General features: G+C 42.9%; 1 protein-coding gene across 9 annotated transcripts in view; it reads right to left on the bottom strand.

Annotated features, from left to right (window-relative positions):
• ERC2 (ELKS/RAB6-interacting/CAST family member 2) overlaps window positions 1-20,192 on the bottom strand; it is a 1,001,656-nt gene that overhangs the window by 260,777 nt on the left and 720,687 nt on the right. The gene's annotated exons all lie outside the window — the stretch shown is intronic.

The following is a 20,192-nucleotide window of genomic DNA, read 5'->3' as shown; positions in this document are numbered from 1 at the left end:
ATTTTTAGACAATCTAAACTGGCAGAGGCATCTTCAACAGAGGAAATGTGCATTGGGGAGAGCACTGTTACTTGAGATTTTTTTCCCCTGAGGTTTAGGGAGTAGCTGTCATTGGAGCTATTACATCATGCAGACAGTGTATTAATGCAAAACAGTGCAAAGCCTGCTTTAAAAGGAGGTAGCAGACTAGAGGGAAAGCTTGAGGAAATCTTGCCTGCATCCATAGAGCTGCTATTCCTTCCTGCTTAGGTGAGTTTGGTTTTAGTTCATTTTGATAAATAAAATTATTAAGTGATCCCACTGTCTCTGTTTTACTTTTCATTAATTCTGGGGGAAAAAAACCCCAGATTTTAGTAGAATAAGTGTGAGAGTAGAGTTGGAGGTAGTCTTTGAATGAGCTGGCTCCAGGCTAGTCTCCAAATTGGGGGAGGAATCTGCCAAGGGACTGGGAACCCCACCCAGGGTATGCCAGGCTCTGCATCCTGGAATAGCAAGGGAACCGTGAGAATCATCCTCTGAGGCCTGCTGGGAGGACAGGAAGATTTCAGAGTACAGACCATGCAGCAGCACTAAATCCCAGCAGATCAACAAAACCACTGCTGTCTCTCAGGGCTGGCAATAGGAAACTGTAGATTTGGAGAAGGGGCATCTGCTCCACTGGAAGGTTAGAACATGCCTCCTGGCTCTATCAGGAAAGGGAACAAAGACCCAAACAAAATAAAAGAGAAATGGGTGGAGGGATGTTTAGGTGGATGCTTTTAATAGAATCAGCAGTATGAGAGCTCTCCCTGTCTAGGTGTGGAAACAACCTAAAGAGGCTGAGCAGAGTCGACATTTCAAGTGGATGTAGAGGGAGGGCTCATCCCAGGAACAATGGGAGGGGAGGGTCATGAGCCGAGCTTGGGAGATGGGCTGAGAACCCACAAGGAAGAGTACCTGGGAGGGCAGTGCTCACCGTCTGGCCCCACCTCTCTGCTGGCACAGGCTGGGAATGGTAGATGATCGTCTCGGAGACAACAGGCATACTGGGAATTGGTAATGTACAAAACTCTAGAACTATAACCCAGACTCACCTTCACGGAAAACCCAGTATCTGGGGAGAAAGAACTGCCGAAAAGCACACTGTATTTCTTTTTGCCTTCCCATTTGCACTTCCTGGAACAGGAGTCATCAGAGGGGTGTCACCCGCCTGATCTCCCACATCATAGCCTCCTCTTCCTATCACACAGCCTTCCTGTCACCTATGTCCCCCAGGTCATAAAATCCTGGGGATTAGAAGGGCTTCATTTGTTCCCTCATTCTTTCAGGGAGCACTTATTTATTGAGCACCTACTGTGTACCAGGCCTTGTGCTGGAAGTTGGGGGTAAAATGATGAGCACAATTTTGCAAGGGTCCTGATTCATTCATGGAGTTACTATGACTTAATGGGTAGAAGGAGGAATAACAAGTGGGGAAGTGTTAATTAGTTACACAGATAAAAGGTAAACTTCGATGCTCCAGTGGCACAATCAATTACCACACAGTACTCAGAAAATGTAAATTGCTCAGAGGTCTTTGGTTTTTTGCCAGGACTGCCAGATTCCAAGTCATTGGCGCCTTCTTCCATTGCTAACATATCTGCCAGCTCCAAAGTGGCTGGTTCCAAGAGCTGTCAAAGACCCAGAGGCTTCAGCAAGGCAGCCTATTCAATTTTCACTGGCTGTCCTAACTGCAGGCTTGTTGCTTTCAGGTACAAGTGCGAGGGAAGTAAAACAGAAAACTCCCTGTTTGACAGACATCCAGCTCCACTCAAAGTCACTCCTCCCCTCTGAGCCCAAGTTTCCTTATGATGCTTGAACTCCCAGGTCTCTAATGCAGAGTCCTTCATGCATCAGACCTCCAGGGAACCTGCCTAACCAGACATGTCCAGATGCATGAAGACTCAGCCTAAAGCAGGGATGGCAAATAGATTTGCTCTGATCTATGGTAAAGTCCTCCAAGGGTTCAGTTCAGTCGCTCAGTTGTGTCCGACTCTTTGCAACCCCATGGACTGCAGCACACCAGGCCTCCCTGTCCATCACCACCTCCTGGAGTTTACTCAAAGTCATGTCTATTGAGTCAGTTATGCCATCCAACCATCTCATCCTCTGTCGTCCCCTTCTCCCCTCGCCTTCAATCTTTCCCAGCATCAGGGTCTTTTCAAGTGAGTCAGCTCTTCGCATCAGGTGGCTAAAGTATTGGAGTTTCAGCTTCAACATCAGTCCTTCCAATGAACATTCAGGAATGATTTCCTTTAGGATGGACTGGTTGGATCTCCTTGTAGTCCAAGGGACTCTCAAGAGTCTTCTCTAACAACATAATTTAAAAGCATCAATTTCCAGCGCTCAGCTTTCTTTATAGTCCAACTCTCACATTCATACATGACTACTGGAAAAACCATAGCCTTGACTAGATGGACCTTTGTTGGCAAAGTAATGTCTCTGCTTTTGAATATGCTGCCTAGGTTGGTCATAACTTTTCTTCCAAGGAGTAAGTGTCTTTTAATTTCATGGCTGCAATCACCATCTGCAGGAATTTTGGAGCCCCAAAAAACAAAATCTGACACTCTTTTCACTGCTTCTCGATCTATTTCCCATGAAGTGATGGGTCCGGATGCCATGATCTTAGTTTTCTGAATGTTGAGCTTTATGTCAACTTTTTCACTCTCCTCTTTCACTTTCATCAAGAGGCTCTTTAGTTCTTCTTCACTTTCTGCCATAAGGGTGGTGTCATTTGCATATCTGAGGTTATTGGTATTTCTCCTGGCAATCTTGATTCCAGCTTGTCCTTCTTCCAGCCCAGTGTTTCTCATGATGTACTCTGCATAGAAGCTAAATAAGCAGGGTGACAATATACAGCCTTGACGTGCTCCTTTTCCTATTTGGAACCAGTCTGTTGTTCCGTGTCCAGTTCTCACTGTTGCTTCCTGACCTGCATACAGATTTCTCAAGAGGCAGGTCAGTGGTCTGGTATTCCCATCTCTTTCAGAATTTTCCACAGTTTATTGTGATCCACACAGTCAAAGGCTTTGTCATAGTCAAGAAAACAGAAATAGATGTTTTTCTGGAACTCTCTTGCTTTTTTGATGACCCAGAAGATGCTGGCATTTTGATCTCTTGTTCCTCTGCCTTTTCTAACTCCAGCTTGAATATCTGGAAGTTCACGGTTCATGTAACTACTGAAGCCTGGCTTGGAGAATTTTGAGCATTACTTTGCTAGTGTGTGAGATGAGTGCAACTGTGTGGTAGTTTGAGCATTCTTTGGCATTGCCTTTCTTAGGGATTGGAATGAAAACTGACCTTTTCCAGTCCTGTGGCCACTGCTGAGTTTTCCAAATTTGTTGGCATATTAAGTGCAGCACTTTCACAGCATCATCTTTTACTAAGGTTTAAAAATGTTTTGAGATTGAATAAGAGAGTATTCCTTTGAGTAATCAATGACATCTGTTATAGACATGAAAACGTAGCATCCTCTATGACACTCAAGCTATGAACCTCAGAATTCCTTCAACAAATATTTCAGTGCTTACTATGTACCAGCTGTAGCAGGATATGAAGAAGGCTGATTTGTAAATCAGGACACCAGCCCTGGAACAGAGCACTCTCAGGGTATTCATAGCCAGCCTCTTCACCCATTCATTCCTTCCTTCCTTCAACAACTAACTAGTGATTATTAATTCTGTAACAGAGACTGTGCTTGGTGCTGGGGATACAGCGGCGAACACAAGGGACTAGATTTTACCTTCCTGAAATTCAAAGTCTAGAGAAGAGAATAATAATAAACAAGTACACAAATACATGACCAACCTGGGCAGCATATTAGAAAGCAGAGATATTACTTTGCCAACGAAGGTCCATCTAGTCAAAGCGATGGTTTTTCTAGCAGTCATGTATGGATGTAAGACATGGACTATAAAGAAAGCTGAGTGCTGAATAATTGATGCTTTTTTTTAAAATTTAATTTTACTTTATTTTACTTTACAATATTGTGTTGGTTTTGCCATACATCAACATGAATCCGCCATGGGTGCTTTTGAACTGTGGTGTTGGAGAAGACTCTTGAGAGTCCCTTGGACTGCAAGGAGATCCAACCAGTCCATCCTAAAGGAAATCAGTCCTGAATATTCATTGGAAGGACTGATGCTAAAGCTGAAACTCCAATACTTTAGCCACCTGATGCGAAGAGCTGACTCATTTGAAAAGACCCTGATGCTGGGAAAGATTGAAGGCGAAAGGCGAAGGGGACGACAGAGGATGAGATGGTTGGATGGCATCACCGACTCAATGGACATGAGTGTGAGTAAATTCCGTGAGTTGGTGATGGACAGGGAGGACTGGCGTGCTGCGGTCCATGGGGTCACAAAGAGTCGGACACGACTGAGCAACTGAACTGAACTGAAACAAATACATATAACTTCAGATAAAGAAAAGTGATAGTTAGAGAGGGTAGTCTTCAGTGAGGCTCACCTCTGTGAAGGAGACACTTGAGCTGATTTCCAGAGATGGATATGGGCACTTCAGAGGGAAGAGCATACCCAGCAGGGAGAACAAGAAGTGTAAAAGCTCTAAGACAAGAATGAGCTTTAAAGACCGAGCCAGAGGGGTTGGAGCTTAGAGATGAGAGAAAGATGATAGCAGATGGATTTGGGAAGGTACACAAGGGACAAAGGCTGTACATCCTAGTAAGGGGCTGGGGTTTTACTGTATTTTTATGCTTTAATTTTATTTAATTACACAAATATAGTGATATGCATGTAAAGATGCAGTGCAGGAAGCAGACATGATCTAACTTGTGCAGTAAGATCTGTCCTCTGCCTGCTGTGAGACTGGACTGCAGAGCTGGGGTAAATAAAAGAAGGACCGCAGCTTCCTGGTCTATAAAATGGGAGTGTTGGACTACATGGGTTGGAAAGCTCCTCCGTCTCTGAAACTCTAACATCCGTCCGTGACACACCAGGCTCAGCTCGAGGGCCACAGTGAGCCTGTCTGCATTGTTCACTGCTATCCCCCTTGGAGCCCTGCCCAGGGCTGGGCACACAGTAAGTATATACTGAATTAACATCCGCTCTCTACATACATATGATCTATCCTCCTGCTGTTTAAGAAGTCTGTCCTTCTATACCTAAGAGCTTACCATCACTGTTGATGAGGTGGAGTCATTCAACATTTATTCAGGGATGGGCTGGGGGCTAAGAGTCAGCCCAGCCTGGGCTAGGAGTTCTGGGGCACACCTGGCTAGCTACCATTTTTCAGAATTCTCAACTGTGTCTGTCTTCTACTCTTACCTAGTGTGGTGAGCCTCACACACAACCATTCACGCTGGAGTGGTGAAATAAGCCGTCAGCAACCCGGGAGCAACTCAGAAAGGCTCTGAGCCTCACCTCTATGGGCTTTCCCACCCATGAGAGGGGTTGTCGTGCATATTAGATAAGAAAATGCCCCAAGATCAACATGGTGACCCCAGTGCACCATCAAAAGTAAATATTCTTCGAATTGCCGTTTCACTATTGAAAAAGGCTACTTAAGGTTATTTCCCTTCCTTTATCTTTGCTCTGCATTTTCAGTCATCAGAACTGAGCCTGGCATCCTGGAATGATTAAAACCTGCCAAGGAGGAGAGAGTCTCTTAATGTGTAACCAGCTCCTGCTATAGCCATCCTCATTTCAGCTCACGGCAACTCTATTTTTCCACTGCTCTGTCCAAAACATGCTCCCTACCCACCACTCTCTCATACCCCACCATCTGACCCTTCAGCATTTCAACTGGCTCTGTCTTCAACACAGATCCACAGGTGGATACCACAACCGCCCTGCTGTCACCCCTTCATCTGACTTACTGCTGTCTACCGCCTGGATCTTTGTGGTGGTCTCTTTGCTGGTGCCCCTGCTTCTGCCCTTAGCCCTGCAGCCTTTGCTCAACATAGCAGCCAGGGATCCTGCTGAAATGTTACATTGCAGCAAGTCATTCCTCTGCTCAGAAACATCTCAGAGGCCTCTCATCCTACTCAGGGTCAAGCCAAAGGCACGCCAGTGGAAGCAGCCTTGCCTGACTCGGCTCCTGATTACTCTTCTAAAACCATTCCACTCTCCTTCACCCACTTACTCTATTCCTGCCACACAGGCCTCTTTGCTGAGCCCACCTCAGGGCCTTTGCATTTGCTGTTCCCTCTGCCTGGAATGTTCTTCCTCCCAGATACGCCTCTGGCTGGCTCCCGTATTCTCTTGGACCTTTGTTCAAACCTCACCTTCTCTGTGAGGGCTTTCCTTACCTTGTTTTGTTGTTCAGTCGCTCAGTCAGGTCTGACCCTTTGCAACCCCGTGGACTGCAGCACCCCAGGCTTCCCTGTCCTTTACTATCTCCCAGAGTTTGCTCAAATTCATGTCCACTGAGTTGGTGATGCCATCCAACCATCTCATTCTTTAACTGAAATTCCCTAACCTCAACATTTCACATACTCCACTTTTTTTGCTTTTCAGTTTTTAAGTTTATTTATTTTTAATTGAAGGAAAATTGCTTTACAATTTTGGGTTGGTTTCTGCCATACATATATGTCCTTTTCTCCTTTAGGTATTTTTCTCCTTAGTGCTTACCATCATCAAAACATCATATGCTAAGTTTTGGACGTATGAAATTGACAATGTGATATGGGTCAACCTAATATTTATCTTACTTATCTTGTTGATTGTTTTTCTCCCTCTAGAACATCAGCTCCATGACAGTTGGTTCATTGCATTTCCAGTACCTGTAATAGTGCTTATAGGCAGGAGGCATGTCCCAATCAATAGTCACTTGATGAACAAAGATGGTGGCTTGGTGTTTCAGTTTCAGTTAAAATGAAAAAAAAAAAAAAAAAAATCAAACTGCTGACAGGTGTTCCTGGGATAGGCAGTTTTGGTTACAGTATCCTGGGCTTATTGAAAGTGCAGTGGGAAAAGCTTAAAGTGTATTTTTCAGTTCGCTAAACACCCAGAATATACTGAAAGGGAACAGAGATTACAGAGGGAAAGGAGGCTGCCTTTGTATATATATTTATCCAATTTGAGATTCTTGTCATTTTATTCTCCTCTCCCCCAAATTTGGGCTGCTACTTCTGCCTGATACCCAGAGGATTCTAACCAGAAGTCCCATAATCATAATCTTTTTTTAAAAAAAAACATCCTTTTGGCTGCTCTGCATAAGTTCAAGGCAGTAATTAGCCCTACAGCCTCTGAGACATGGCACACCCTCACTTATCACCCAGTTTTAATGTGATATGTTCAGTCTCGAACCAGGCTGGGTGAAACACAGTCCTTACTTTGGGGAAAGAGGAGACAATGAGACAGAACCGCAATGTTCCCAGTAGTCCGGGAACCACCTAGCGGGCTGGGACGAACGCCCAGGAGATCTCAGGCAGGGAGGCATGATGTCAACATCGGTTCTTCTCTCAAGTTAAGATGAATTCCACAGCCCCAGTTCAGAACGGAGGATGCATTTAGCCACTGGGGAAGTTAAATTCCCTGAGCCGCGGCCTGAAGCAGGATGACAAAGCGCGCAGGGATCCGAGACTCAGAGGCCTTCTGTCAGTCTCACGGTGTGGCGGTGCCCTCTCTCGCAGCTCTCCTCTCGGTGGCTTTGGCTATCCCCGCCTGCTCCAGGGGCTTCCCGCAGACTTGGGTCACACGCGGTGCCACGAGCCCTCCCTCTGCAGGTTTGCTTGCACAAGGCCAGGCCTTTGGAGCCACTCATCCACCCCACACCCTCTGCCTTGAGCCTTGAGCCTGGGTGGCTGCCACCAGGTAAACAGCATGGTCTGGCCCAGCCAGGGGGAACATAATATTCTCTTCCAGTCAATTTGCTTTATTTTCCATTTCAAAAGAAAGACCTTCATTGAAATATCCATTAATATTAACTAATTACTAATATTTATTTTGATGTGGTTAAGAGAATGGCATGTTTTACAAGCTTTAGACACATAAAACACAAGCCCAGTTTGGTTCCTGCCTCATTAAATTTTAAATTGTTATAGGTCACTGCTTACACCAACACTAACTCCTGGGTCCAACTAGAGAACAAATTTTAATTCAGTGGGCATTTTAACAGAGTTAGAGCCCTTGGTAGAGGGGGCGGGGAGGAGCATTTAGTTAAAGCAGGAGCCTGGCATGCCTCAGAAGTGCCCACATGTGTCATTCTGCCTTTAATCTCATTACCCAGCTTCCAAGCTTCCAAACTTCATGGGAAAGAACTTCTTTGACTTTAATTTGCTATTTTCTTCCTTCCTCCTTTCTTCTTCTTGATGAATAAAGGCCTGTGTATGTGTGTGTGAGAGAGACAGACAGACAGACAGACAGACAGACAGAGATACCATGAACATGTGCTAGGGGATAAGACAGAGGGAAAAGACAGTAAGAGTGCTCTCCCCAAGCTTGACTGGAAAAATCTGATCAGAAAAATACTTTCCCTTCCCAAACTTCTGATATTCACAGTAGCAGACAAGTTACTAGCTTAAACCTGCTCTTCTCTGCCAATCTCTGCCACTTTCCAGATAAAATGTGATTTGTTCTGTGTGAAGTTTGTTCAGGAGAAGTCAGTGTATCAATATAATCTGCATAATCCACTTTCCTTTCAATTTTAAAGGAAAAAAGGACAATGAGCCTGTGAGCCAAAGGAGAACAAGGATTAGAAAGACAGCTTGGTGGTGGTCCCCCAGTGCAGCCTCACTGAGCTAGGACTAAGACTCCCTCCATCCTGAGACTGGATGAGAGGGTCTCCTGGCCTGGGCCCGTGCTCTGAGGCCCTGCATATCAAAACACCCACGTGCAATTTTTTTTTTTCTTTTCCGTTTCTTAAAAAAGTTGTTGCCATTACTGCTGTTGTCATTGAAAGTTTAGCAACTGACCAAGTAAACTGAAATTACAAAGAATACATGAGCTAAACTGGGCCTACATTTGTCTTCTTGCCTTAAGCCCTGGAAAAGTCAAATACAGGCCTGACATGTCCCAGAGAAAGAGGATAAACATGGCAATTGGAGAGGTTCTCGTGGAGGAGACTAAGGAATGAGAACGTAAATAGTGATTTAATTCTTCAGGCACAGAATGTGACTAAGGGTAGAACAGATGTAAGTGAAACAGGGATGGAGCAGAGAAGTCACTGAGAGGACATGGCGGGACCACGAGGATGAGATTCACTAGGATTCCAGAGAGTCACGAGGGACATCAACTGCAGATTTTCCAAACCAGAGGAACCTAGGAGCAGCGGGACTATTCCTACACGCAGAAATGGCAGAAGTCTCTGATGTGCGTCCTGGAAGGACGCAAAAAGCAGCATAAAGGGCAAGCTGCGGCTAGCCGACATGACTCTGGATACCGGCTCCAGAGCATTCTAGAGATTACACGCTGAAGCTGATAACCAGAGAAGCTTGACCCAGACTTCTCTAATCCTTGGTTTTCTTATAACTGGCACTATCCCATAGAGTTGCTGGGAGAAGAAAAGAGAAAGCAGAGTAATATCACAATACCCGACACAAATGCAAAAACACACAAATATTAGACTTTCGCACTATGGCTAGAATTACCATCAGTATTTCTAGCATTAGTATTAATAGTAGATTTTCTGTTTAACGTGAGTCCATTTGGCTGGTGGGTTTTGAAGAAATAACCTGGATAACTGTAACTCCTCAGCCCCATCTTTTCTGTACTTGCTTACAAGGCCCAAATGTCTCCCTCCTCATTGTCCTCTCACCTCAGGGAATTTGAAAACACATCAAAACAGCAACAACGCGCAGCATCTCCAAAAGTGACATGTCATTTCTCCCTGAGGACAAATGGCTCTGCTTGCAGAAGCACTGGGCACCCCAGGCTTCACACGTGGTGTCAGTGTTCCAGGACCAGGGGCATGGGGCTTCAGTATGCCATCTGAAGACCCACACATCACCAGATTCTGCTTAAAGGCAGAACTGTGCCCAGCGAGAGCAGGAAACAGCTATGGCTTTGTTACAGTAAGAATGAAGTTTCACGTGGTGAGCTATAGACAGGGCTAGAGATGAGTGTTCTTTGCCCACACCCCAGGACATACCCCCAGGCCACCTCTGGGTGGAAGTCTGGCAATAAGGGCAGGCATGCAGAGGCCCTAGCAGGACAGAAGACAGGGAAGTGAGGCTTTGTTCTCATCTGAACTTATTTATGGAAGGCCTCCAGCTCCACTGGAAATGTTGCTCATTATCCAGAAAACCAAATTTGCGCAAGTTAATTTACAACTCGAAGACGTAATGTTATGGAGTAATCTAGACTTTGATTTATAGTAAATTTCCTACTGGCATGAATTTTTATACACTAGGCTTTAGCTGATCCCCCTAACCGACAAATAATGCTCAGCAATTATACACTATCAGGCAAACATGCTGTAACATACACTTTTACCCTTAATCCTGTATATAAATTTTACTTTTTATACTTGTGTGGTTCTCTTCCACATGCGAATTTTAGAATACTGTGCCCATTTAGTGTACTGTTTATCATGGTGAAATGTGACATGATCGTCTATTTCCTATATGAGGCAATTATGTTAAAAATCATGGAGTTGCTTCACGTTTCTTAAAAGAAACAAAACTTTCAAGGCATAGGAAATTTCCTTGATGATGTTTCACATCTGATGAAATAAGATTACCAGTCTTCACTGATGGTCAGTGTGACACTTTTCCAATGAATAAATCCAAATATCCATGCGGAAAAAATATGTCTTCAATTTTTCAGTAAAGAGACTTGTTACACTAGAACCCACATGTGTATATGCACATGCCTATGCATAATTAAACAAATACACATGGACATGAATATATGTGCGTCAATATATGTGCAGGTGCTCCTTAAATCCCAGGAGGGCCACTGATAATGATTAACTATAGAGAAAACCAGCTTCTCTAGAAATACTATTTGGGTAACCATGGCTCTTTTCAAGATTCTACTTTTGGCATCCCTTCCATCCTCCACCCACTCAGAATGGTGTGGTGAGGAGGAAAAAAAGGATAAAGAGGCTGAGGAGGAGGAGGACATATAATAGAAGACACGACAATAAGAGAAAGATCCATTAGCCCAGCAGAAATGAAACGAGGGAAGTGCAGGTGACCTGTCACTGAAAGGATGCTCATACACAAAAATACTAGGAAAACAAAAAGTAAAACAACAAAACCCCTCTTCTTGGGATATCTAATCAAGAAAAAAAGGATGGCAGGAGAATTCAACTAATTACAGAATGACTGAAAGCCAAGAGAATATAACAGGCAAAGAAGAGATCCGAATAAGGACAACAGATATCCATCTGGATGAAATGGAAACTACTTTAGGAAAATAAAAATAATAATTTACTTTAGGAAAATAAAAATAATAAAATTCATTGGGAGAAGGAAGATAATACCTCAATAATCATGAAATAAATGGAAAAGTTGCCCCCAAATGGCCCTGGGTTTGGGCCCATTAATAGGGTACTTTCATACTTTCAAAAACAGATCAATTTTCTCTGTCTGCTTAAAGAATTTTGGAAATATAGACACTTCACAATTTACTTTTCAAAACTGCCATGGCCTATATACATAAAAGAATAAACTATAGCTAATTCCACTTATGAATATGATATAAAAACTGTAAGTCATAATACTCGCAAAGAAAATCCAGTAACACATTAAAAGAATAATATAAACAGGGCCAAGTAAGATTTATTCAGGCAAAGTAGGATGGTTTCAAATTCATAGTTCTATAATATAAATCATCACATCAGTAAGTTAAGAGACCCAAATATGTATGTGATCACCCAAGTCAAACCTTCTTAATGAGTACACATCATTAAGTACATGAGGTGTACTTAATGCTTGGTACACATCACCATCATGGGCCTGATTTTTAACATAGCAAATTATCCTGCAGCATATCTGGAGCAAGTCCTAATTTTTTTCTTTTTTGAATGCTCTTTGGGAATTCCTTTGTATACTCTTGAGAGCCACTGCTTAGAAAAATGCTTAGGAGGCATTTGGTAAAAATTGAAAAATTCCTGTTACAAATTTATAGGAAACTAAAAATAAAGAGTGTACCTCTTTAACAAGGATGATCTCATCTGAACGTTGAACATAATAATGGTGAACTACTGGCAGCATTCCCAAGAAAACTAGGTACAAGACAAGGATATTCACTCTAGTCACTAGTATTTAGTACTGTTCCAGATATTCCAAGTAAGTAACAAGACAAGAAGAGGATATTAAAACACAGCTATTGTAAAAGAGAAGCCAAATCATGATTATTTATGGATCATGTGGTCATCTACTCAAAAAACATAAAAATCAACTAAGAAACTACTCAAAATGATTCAGGAAGGTGACAGGTTAAAAAAATGCACTAAGTCCTCCTATAACTTTCACCGCCAGCTCAAAAAGACAGTGGGAAAAGTTTCCATTTATAATACCCAACGGGTGTATAAAACAGAATAAGCATAAACCAATTACAAGTTCCAATTTGAAAAATATCAAAATAGAAAAAAATCTGCAACTTAGAATTAAAGCCATACAATAAATGAATACAAATAACAAAATATAAAAGAATATATGAATCCTAACTACTATTTACTGCATGTGCTTCCCTGATGGCTCAGTTGGTAAAGAATCTGCCTGCAATGCAGGAGACCCTGGTTTGGTTCCTGGGTTGGAAAGATCCCTTGGAGAAGGAAAAGGCTACCCACTCCAGTATTCTGGCCTGGAGAATGCCATGGACTGTATGGGGTCCATGGGGTCACAAAGAGTCAGACACAACTGAGTGACTTTCACTCACGGCATGTGTAACGTGCTGGTTACTATGTGAAGACGAGTGTCTTACATGCGTTATTTCATTTCCTACTCACAATACTTTACGGTTAGCTTAGACATGCTACAAATATACCCATTTTACCCCAGGTCACAAATCTAGTAGGTAGTAAATCCTGAATTCAAATCCAGCCAAATCTTCCACGTTCCTGGCCACAAGTTTTATGGCAAATATCTCCCCTCACTGGGTTTGGAGCATCTTGTTCTGTAGTTCTGTGTTATGTGTTAGTAAACGATATGCCAGGAAGAGCTCATGAGCATAAAAATCTTTCCACATCACCATCTACTAAAATTTTCTAAATGGGGAATGGCAACAAAAGGCTCTAAAGGAAATCATCAGTGAATTCCAGGATCTCTGCTTGTGGTACGTCGCCCAAATATATTTGGACACTCGGGCATAGCTGTTTTGGGTTCTTGCCAAAGACCTTGGACAAGAAAGCTTGCTTTTGCTGAGCTGAGTACTCTGTGAACATTCACAATAATGCTGAGGTAGACACAACAAAGCCCAGAAAGAGATGTCCAGGGCTGTGACATTTTGCAGAGGATACCCATATTTACCACTACGGTTCAAGTTCAGACCTGCCCCTGAGACCTCCTCTTCCAGAGTCCTTCATGTGAGACTGAGCGTAGAACTTGAACTCTTGGGAGGAGAAGCATTGGGAAGAAAATACTCTACACATCCCTATAACCACAGCCCTTCCTATCAGCATAGGTACTTAGAAAACATTCCCTGACTTCTCCAAATGGGGGAAGAACCATTTAGTTATTTATGAATTTTCAAGTTCATATAATTTAATTTTAAAAAAACCTTTTGTCAAGCCTTGTTTCCTTGGTCCCTTTTCTTTGAAAGTCTAAGAGGAGAAATGGTCCTTGTATTAAAAAAACAAGGAAGAGGCCTACAAAGGATTAAGGACCATATTGGAAAAGCAACTTGTGGGGACCTTCCTGCATTCCATGGTGCTTCCATGTAAAACAGGAATGGCCGAGCTGTCAAAAGAAGGGATCTGAGAGGACACCTCATTTCTCACGGATCTCTCCCTGCAGGCTCCTGTATAGATCTAACTGGACTTTCAGGGAGGGGCTCCTGTATAGATCTAACTGGACTTTCAGGGAGGGGCACCTCATATTGGTTCCCACTGTGTACTCTGAGACATTCTTGTATTTTAAGGCTTTCTCACACCTCAACTGGATTCCTTTCGCTCTTAGCTCTCCAGGAGAGACATTCCACCAAGGAAGGTCTGCCTGTGTCAGACGTACACCTCTGCTGCTATAAAAGACCACAGGTAATTTACCTAAGGGGTAGTTCCAGCACTTTCCTGGGTGCCTTGGGTTGTTCAGGCCCATTGCTTTTTCTGCTTACCTTCAGCTCCTCTCACCCTTGCCCTTTCCCTCTTCATCCTTTTGCATTTCAGAAACAGGCGCCATCCTCGGTCATTTAATCAGACCATCAGACTAGGTGACCCCTGACTTCTCTTTCTTACCCACCAGGTTCACTCCATTTTATTCATCCCAAATCAGTATTCTTCTCTCCATTTCCACTGAGAAGATGTCTACCATGTCACTTCTCACAACCCCAATTAGCTCCTTACTGACTGTGCCACTTCTATCCACTTATTCAATAAATACTGAGTCCCTCCCATGTTCCAGGAACTATTCTAAGTGCTGGGAACATAGCAGCATAAATAAGCAAGCACACAAAAGGCCACGAGGGGAAATGGACTGGGGCGTGAGAGGCACTGTCACGAACAGGGCACATCAGGAAAGGCCTCCCGACGGCACAGAGGCTCCTCGGTTACCACTCTCTCCAAGGTCCTCTCCTCCCTCCACAAGACAGCCTGAAGCATCCTTTCCAGATACAAATCAGACCAAGTTACCCATCTACTTGGAAATATCTAAGGACATCTTAAATAACATTCACCACCCCCAGAATTATTTTTCGCTTCTGTAACTAAGAGACATCCAATGAGTATTTGACTGGTACACTGCCCGTTATTGCCACTGGAAATACTGAAGGAATGCATAAACACTTTTCACCTCTTGGACTTACAATCCAATCACTGAAACAATTGTTTATTAAGTACTTTTATATATATATAAAAACAACTATTTATTTATCTTCTGTGCCCTAGGAGCATTTAATGGCAAAATACAAGCAAGGCTCCATTTCCTTGCTGAAGTCTGTCCTCCCTGCTAGTTCCACAAGCTCTCTTCTAGACTTCCAGTCTTTCCGCAGATATTTTTACACTGTTTTGTACACAGAGGATACTCAATAAACATAACAAACAGAACATTCTATATGCTAATTGGACAGTATGCTTAAGGCCACACAGTTAAAATGTCACATATTCATGACATTATGAGAACAATATCAACCACAATAAATACTACCATTTCTCAAACAATAGATTAAATAGCTTCTTCGTGTTTTCTCATTTAATTGGCACTCCACCCAATGACATAGGACTATCTCCGTTTTACAAAATAAGTAAAATGATGTTCATCAGATAGCAAATGGCAGAGTTATAATTTACACCTTGGACTCTAAAGTCAGAAACAGCTGGTGTGGCCAGCCACAGCAGAGGCCACAAAACATGAGCCCATATGCCTGATACACAACGAGGCCAAGCAATACCAAACCACTGGAGTTTGGAACAGAGAAAGGTTTATTGAGTGCCATGCAGGGAGATGGGTGGCTCACACTTTAAAAAATCCCAAACTCCCCAAAAACTTTCAGCAAAGCCCTTTTGTAGGAAAGGTAAGGGAGGGGCATGGTTAGTTGTTGCAAGCTGCTTGGTGTTATACCCTGTGTTCTTGAGGTCAGGTCAGTGGTCAGGTAACGATGTTTCTGTAAATCTCCACCAAGCAAATGTCACTCACCATTCTGACAAGAAAGGCAAGGTCCCCAGGCACAAGTTTCACCCTCTGAGGTCCAGGTCCTGGCTGAAGAAGCAGATCTCAGACGGCGGCTCCCTCAGGGCCAGGCCCCCAGGCCTGTCCCGATGCCATGGCTGAGGGAGGCAGGCACCCAGGGCCCAGCTGTCCTTGGGCTCTTCAGGACACCCAAATGGCAGGGGCCAGGCCCCCTAGACTGTGTCCTATGGACACTGCTGTAGCAGTTAGGTTACAGAGGTGGGGATGGGGGACATGATCACATGGGATGGCCTTGATGAGGGCTCTGGAGCCCTGCAGGACACAGCCTCCAGCCTGTTCCCTGGCCCCCCCAGCTCCTCTGGAGGCCAGGTGAGCAGGAGGGCCTCTGGGAGAAGGACAGGATCTTCCTTTTACCTTACTCTCCACCTGAGGAACTTCACTCCGTCCCTACTAACAATCACTCATTGACCAGTGGTTGCTTGTGGGCGGGGCCCACTGTGGTGCCAACCAATGACTGAGCAGGACCACTAATGGTCCCTTGGTAACTACTGCCTGGTAAGGGGTGGGATGGGTGTAATGGGGCACAGCGAAGGCCTCCTGCTAAGGACTGCACTCTGCCACCATATCTATTACAACACTTCTCTACCGCTGAATCACCGAGGTGTCCCACACAGAGCAGCACTCTTTTCACTCTTGCCATCAAACAATTCTAGCCCAATAGAAACTAGAATGATGCAGTGAATACTCACCAAAGCATGAAAAGAAGGATTTGCATACATTTTTTATAAATATCTGCACTTCATATGAGGAAGTATAATCAGTAGCGAGCAGTTTGGGTTTGGAAGGCTAATTGCCTGGGCTCAAGTGCCAACTTGCCCACTCCATGGTTGAATAACCAATCTGAGCCTCAGTTTCCCCATGGATAAAAAGGAACAAATATCTGTAATACCAGTAAATACTTTGCATATGTGTGTGCTAAGTTGCTTTAGTCATATCCAAAACTCTTTGTGACTCTATGAATTGTAGCCCACCAGGCTCCTCTGTCCATGGGATTCTCCAGGCAAGAATACTAGAGTGGGTTGCTATTTCCTTCTCCAGGGGATATTCCCTTCTCCAGGGGATATTCCCAAATCAGGGACTGAACCTCGGTCTCTTACATTCCAGGCAGATTCTTTACCATCTGAGTTAACAGGGAAGCCCAATAAATACTTTAGCAATGATTAATTATTATTTTAAAAAATATTTTATAAATAAATGCTGATTTTGTCATATCAACAGTCCACTTATCATGAGTACTAAACTGACTCATTCTCTTTCCCCTAGAATGACAGCCTTAAAGAAAAACTTTAAAAAATATCATGACAGTTAAAAATATCATGATTATCTACAAGTCAACCTCCAAGCAATACTGATGGCACTCTCTCGATGTGGCTACCACTTAGAATTACTGAGGTTGGAGAAGGCCCATCCTTGAGAACATAGGAGAATAGTCATCTGTCTTGGGTATTGACAAAGCATCATAGTTTGCCTCTACAACCAAACACACATTCCCAAGATGACGTTCCAACACTAAAAGCCAGAGGTGGTCATTAAAAAGATACAATATTAACTAAGAAACTAGGGTTAGCTGTCAAATATCCAAAATGATACTGGCTCCCATGACATCTCTGCCTTTCACCCCCAATCACTACAGATTACCTCACTCTATGTCTTTAAATTTGTTTTTTAAATTACATGAGATTAAGATATTATATTAAACTAGGATGATTTTGTTCTAGAGGGGAAAACTATTTGTTATAGTAGATAATATTCATTTTGTATAGGCTGAAACAGATCACAGTCTTTTAGGAGTAATTTTTTCATAGGTTATGTAAAAGAGGCAAAATTCAGTGTTTCTGGGCTCGTGGGTGTTTACTGTCTCTGTTTCAATAACTCATTTGTCTCCCCCCATCTTTGTGATTTTTCTATCTCCACAGGAGAACAGAATGAAGATTGAAAGAGAACTGTGATTTGAGATCTGCCACAGAATCTGTTCACTGTTTCCCCTCTTTTCAGAAAAAAAACAAAGGCTTCAAGAGACTTTCTGTAGAGCTTGTCAAGTTTCTTCATATTGGTCAAAAACGTATCTAACTGTAATAAATGCTACCTGGTGAAGTCATAGGGCCCCAAAAGCCATATCAACAACAAGGCTCTGTGGGACTTAGCAGTACTTCCCAGGAACTCATGAACTATGCCTGGCGCTAAAAAACCCGTCCCTGGTCTGTGCAGTGTTTCAAGTCCCTCTTCGAACATGGCGCCTTGGAGAGTCATCTTCACTTTTTGTTTTAACATCTACTATTCTCTTTCCCTCCATGTTTTTCTAAGTTTTATGGGTTCTATCCAAATACAGTGAGTCTGTACAAATCACAATAACACAGGTGAAGTGTTCTTGGGTTTTTTCCAAGTTGTGCTTCAATCACCAACAACATGAAGCCAACTGGGAAACATCCCTTAGTCTGCTGATATTTGTCAGGAGTTAGCTCTTTGCATGCAGGCGAGGAGAAGGGTGCTGCCAAAGTTAGTTTCCACAAATGTCAAGAAAGAGTTGCTCATTTAGGCTTTCATCATACAGTAGTTAGCACATAACCAAAGATTTTATGTGAGAAAGCATCACAGGGGAGGGAACCATAGTATAATGCTATGAGGGTTTCAGAAAGGGTAAAGGTTTCTTTCAGCTTCAGGAAAGACTTCCTGGAAGAGGTGTCATTTAAGCTAGGCCTTCTATACATAAATTAAACAGACAAACATTTGACCCAAACAGAATGACTAGAAGATGCATCTGGAAGTGAGATTTTTTAAGATACACATAGAGAATCTTAAAATGAGTCCAGATCAGAAGACTTCCTTAATATTTCTGCTTAACCTTTGAGTGTTCAGATGACAGAAAATGGTTTCAAAATTAACCAGCATCATCCTTTGTCATCTCAACAAATCTCACTGCAACTTATTCTAAAAAAGAGATAGTATTAAACTTGTACAGTTTCAAGGTTTCTTCTCCCATCTCTTCTCAGTTTCTTCTTTAAGCTAACCTCAATCCCTGTGTAATAATCTTGAGCCTGTTTCTTCTTCCTGTTTTCATGGGCATAGGCTGTTTTCCACAGTCTTTACCTTGACTGTTTTTCTTCTCTTCCTGACCTCCTAATGCCCTGCATTCCTCAACTCTCTCCTGCTCTGTGAATCTCTCACAGCATGAAGAGTGCTCTGCCTGTGGCAACGAAGAGGTAGGGAGAGATGCCTCCTGAGATGTGTACAGTCTGCAGCTTCTCATTAATGCTGCCCAGAAGTGCCCCTGACTTTCAGCAATGACTCACTTGGAATGGGTTGTCTTGATTGGATCCATACAAAGCCAGCTCTCTACCACCTTCTGCTCACAAGAGTTTGCTTTTCTCCTGTTCCACTGAAGTGAATCCAGTCTGATTGTTTCTGATCACTTCTTTAACATATCAAGGACACAAGGAATTCTAATCCTTTCCTCCAAGGTGCCAGCTACTTCTGACTGGTTTGCTTTCCAACTCAGTGGTTAAAAGGACTTTGAAATCAACCATGTGTTTAAAATATTGAACAAAGACTTAGATCTTGAAATGTGCACTTATCCTTTCACTTACTTTCTTAATTCGTAAACTGACTACCACGTATGGATCCTGCCTGTACATCTGTTTTAGATGTGGGAATTTCTTTTAATTCCTTCATCATCTGAGTTAAACTCTTCATACTGTGTCACATTTAGCTTGCAAATATGCCAACATACAGTGGAATAATTTTCTTTTGCAAATCTGATAAAAAAAATGAGCCAAGTCTTGTCCTTCTGTGGAATGTGTGTGAATGGTGGTAGGGTAGAACTTAATAGAGTTCTTTAGTGAAAGCCAGGACATGGTTTTACCATGCATGTTGGAATGGATTGCAGAGCCCTCTACGTGCTGAATCCAATGTCATGGAAATATTCAAATGTCTTCTTGATGCCAAGGTCCATGCCCAGGGAATCCATACCAGAGGGACAAGAGAATCTGGTCTCCAGGGTTGCATCCATAGTCTGGCCTCACAGTTAATTGCACATGTGTGACTGTGAGTGTAGGTGTGTGCATGAGGCTCTTCTGCTGTCATTCCTGATTATAAGCAACCATATCTATAATTTTGTCAGGTTTATTATGAGACAGGCACTATGCCAAGTATTTTACATAAATGTTAATTAGCTTTTCCAATAAGTCTGTTATGTTGAGGGTGTGTGCGTGCTAAGTTGCTACAGTCGTGTCTGATTCTGTGAGATGCTATGGTCTATAGTCCACGAGGCTCCATGTCCATAGGATTCTCCAGACAATAATACTGGAGTGGGTTGCCATGCCCTCTTCCAGTAAGTACTATCCTTATTCCAATATTATGAATGAATAAACTGAGACTTAGAAAGACAGACGTCATCTGAACCAAAATCTGTCTACTCCAAAGTCTT

Source organism: Ovis aries, chromosome 19 (genome assembly GCF_016772045.2).
Source record: "Ovis aries strain OAR_USU_Benz2616 breed Rambouillet chromosome 19, ARS-UI_Ramb_v3.0, whole genome shotgun sequence".
Lineage (NCBI taxonomy): Eukaryota > Metazoa > Chordata > Mammalia > Artiodactyla > Bovidae > Ovis > Ovis aries.
The sequence above is the reverse complement of the archived record's forward strand: the minus strand, read 5'-3'. Positions and strand labels throughout refer to the sequence as shown.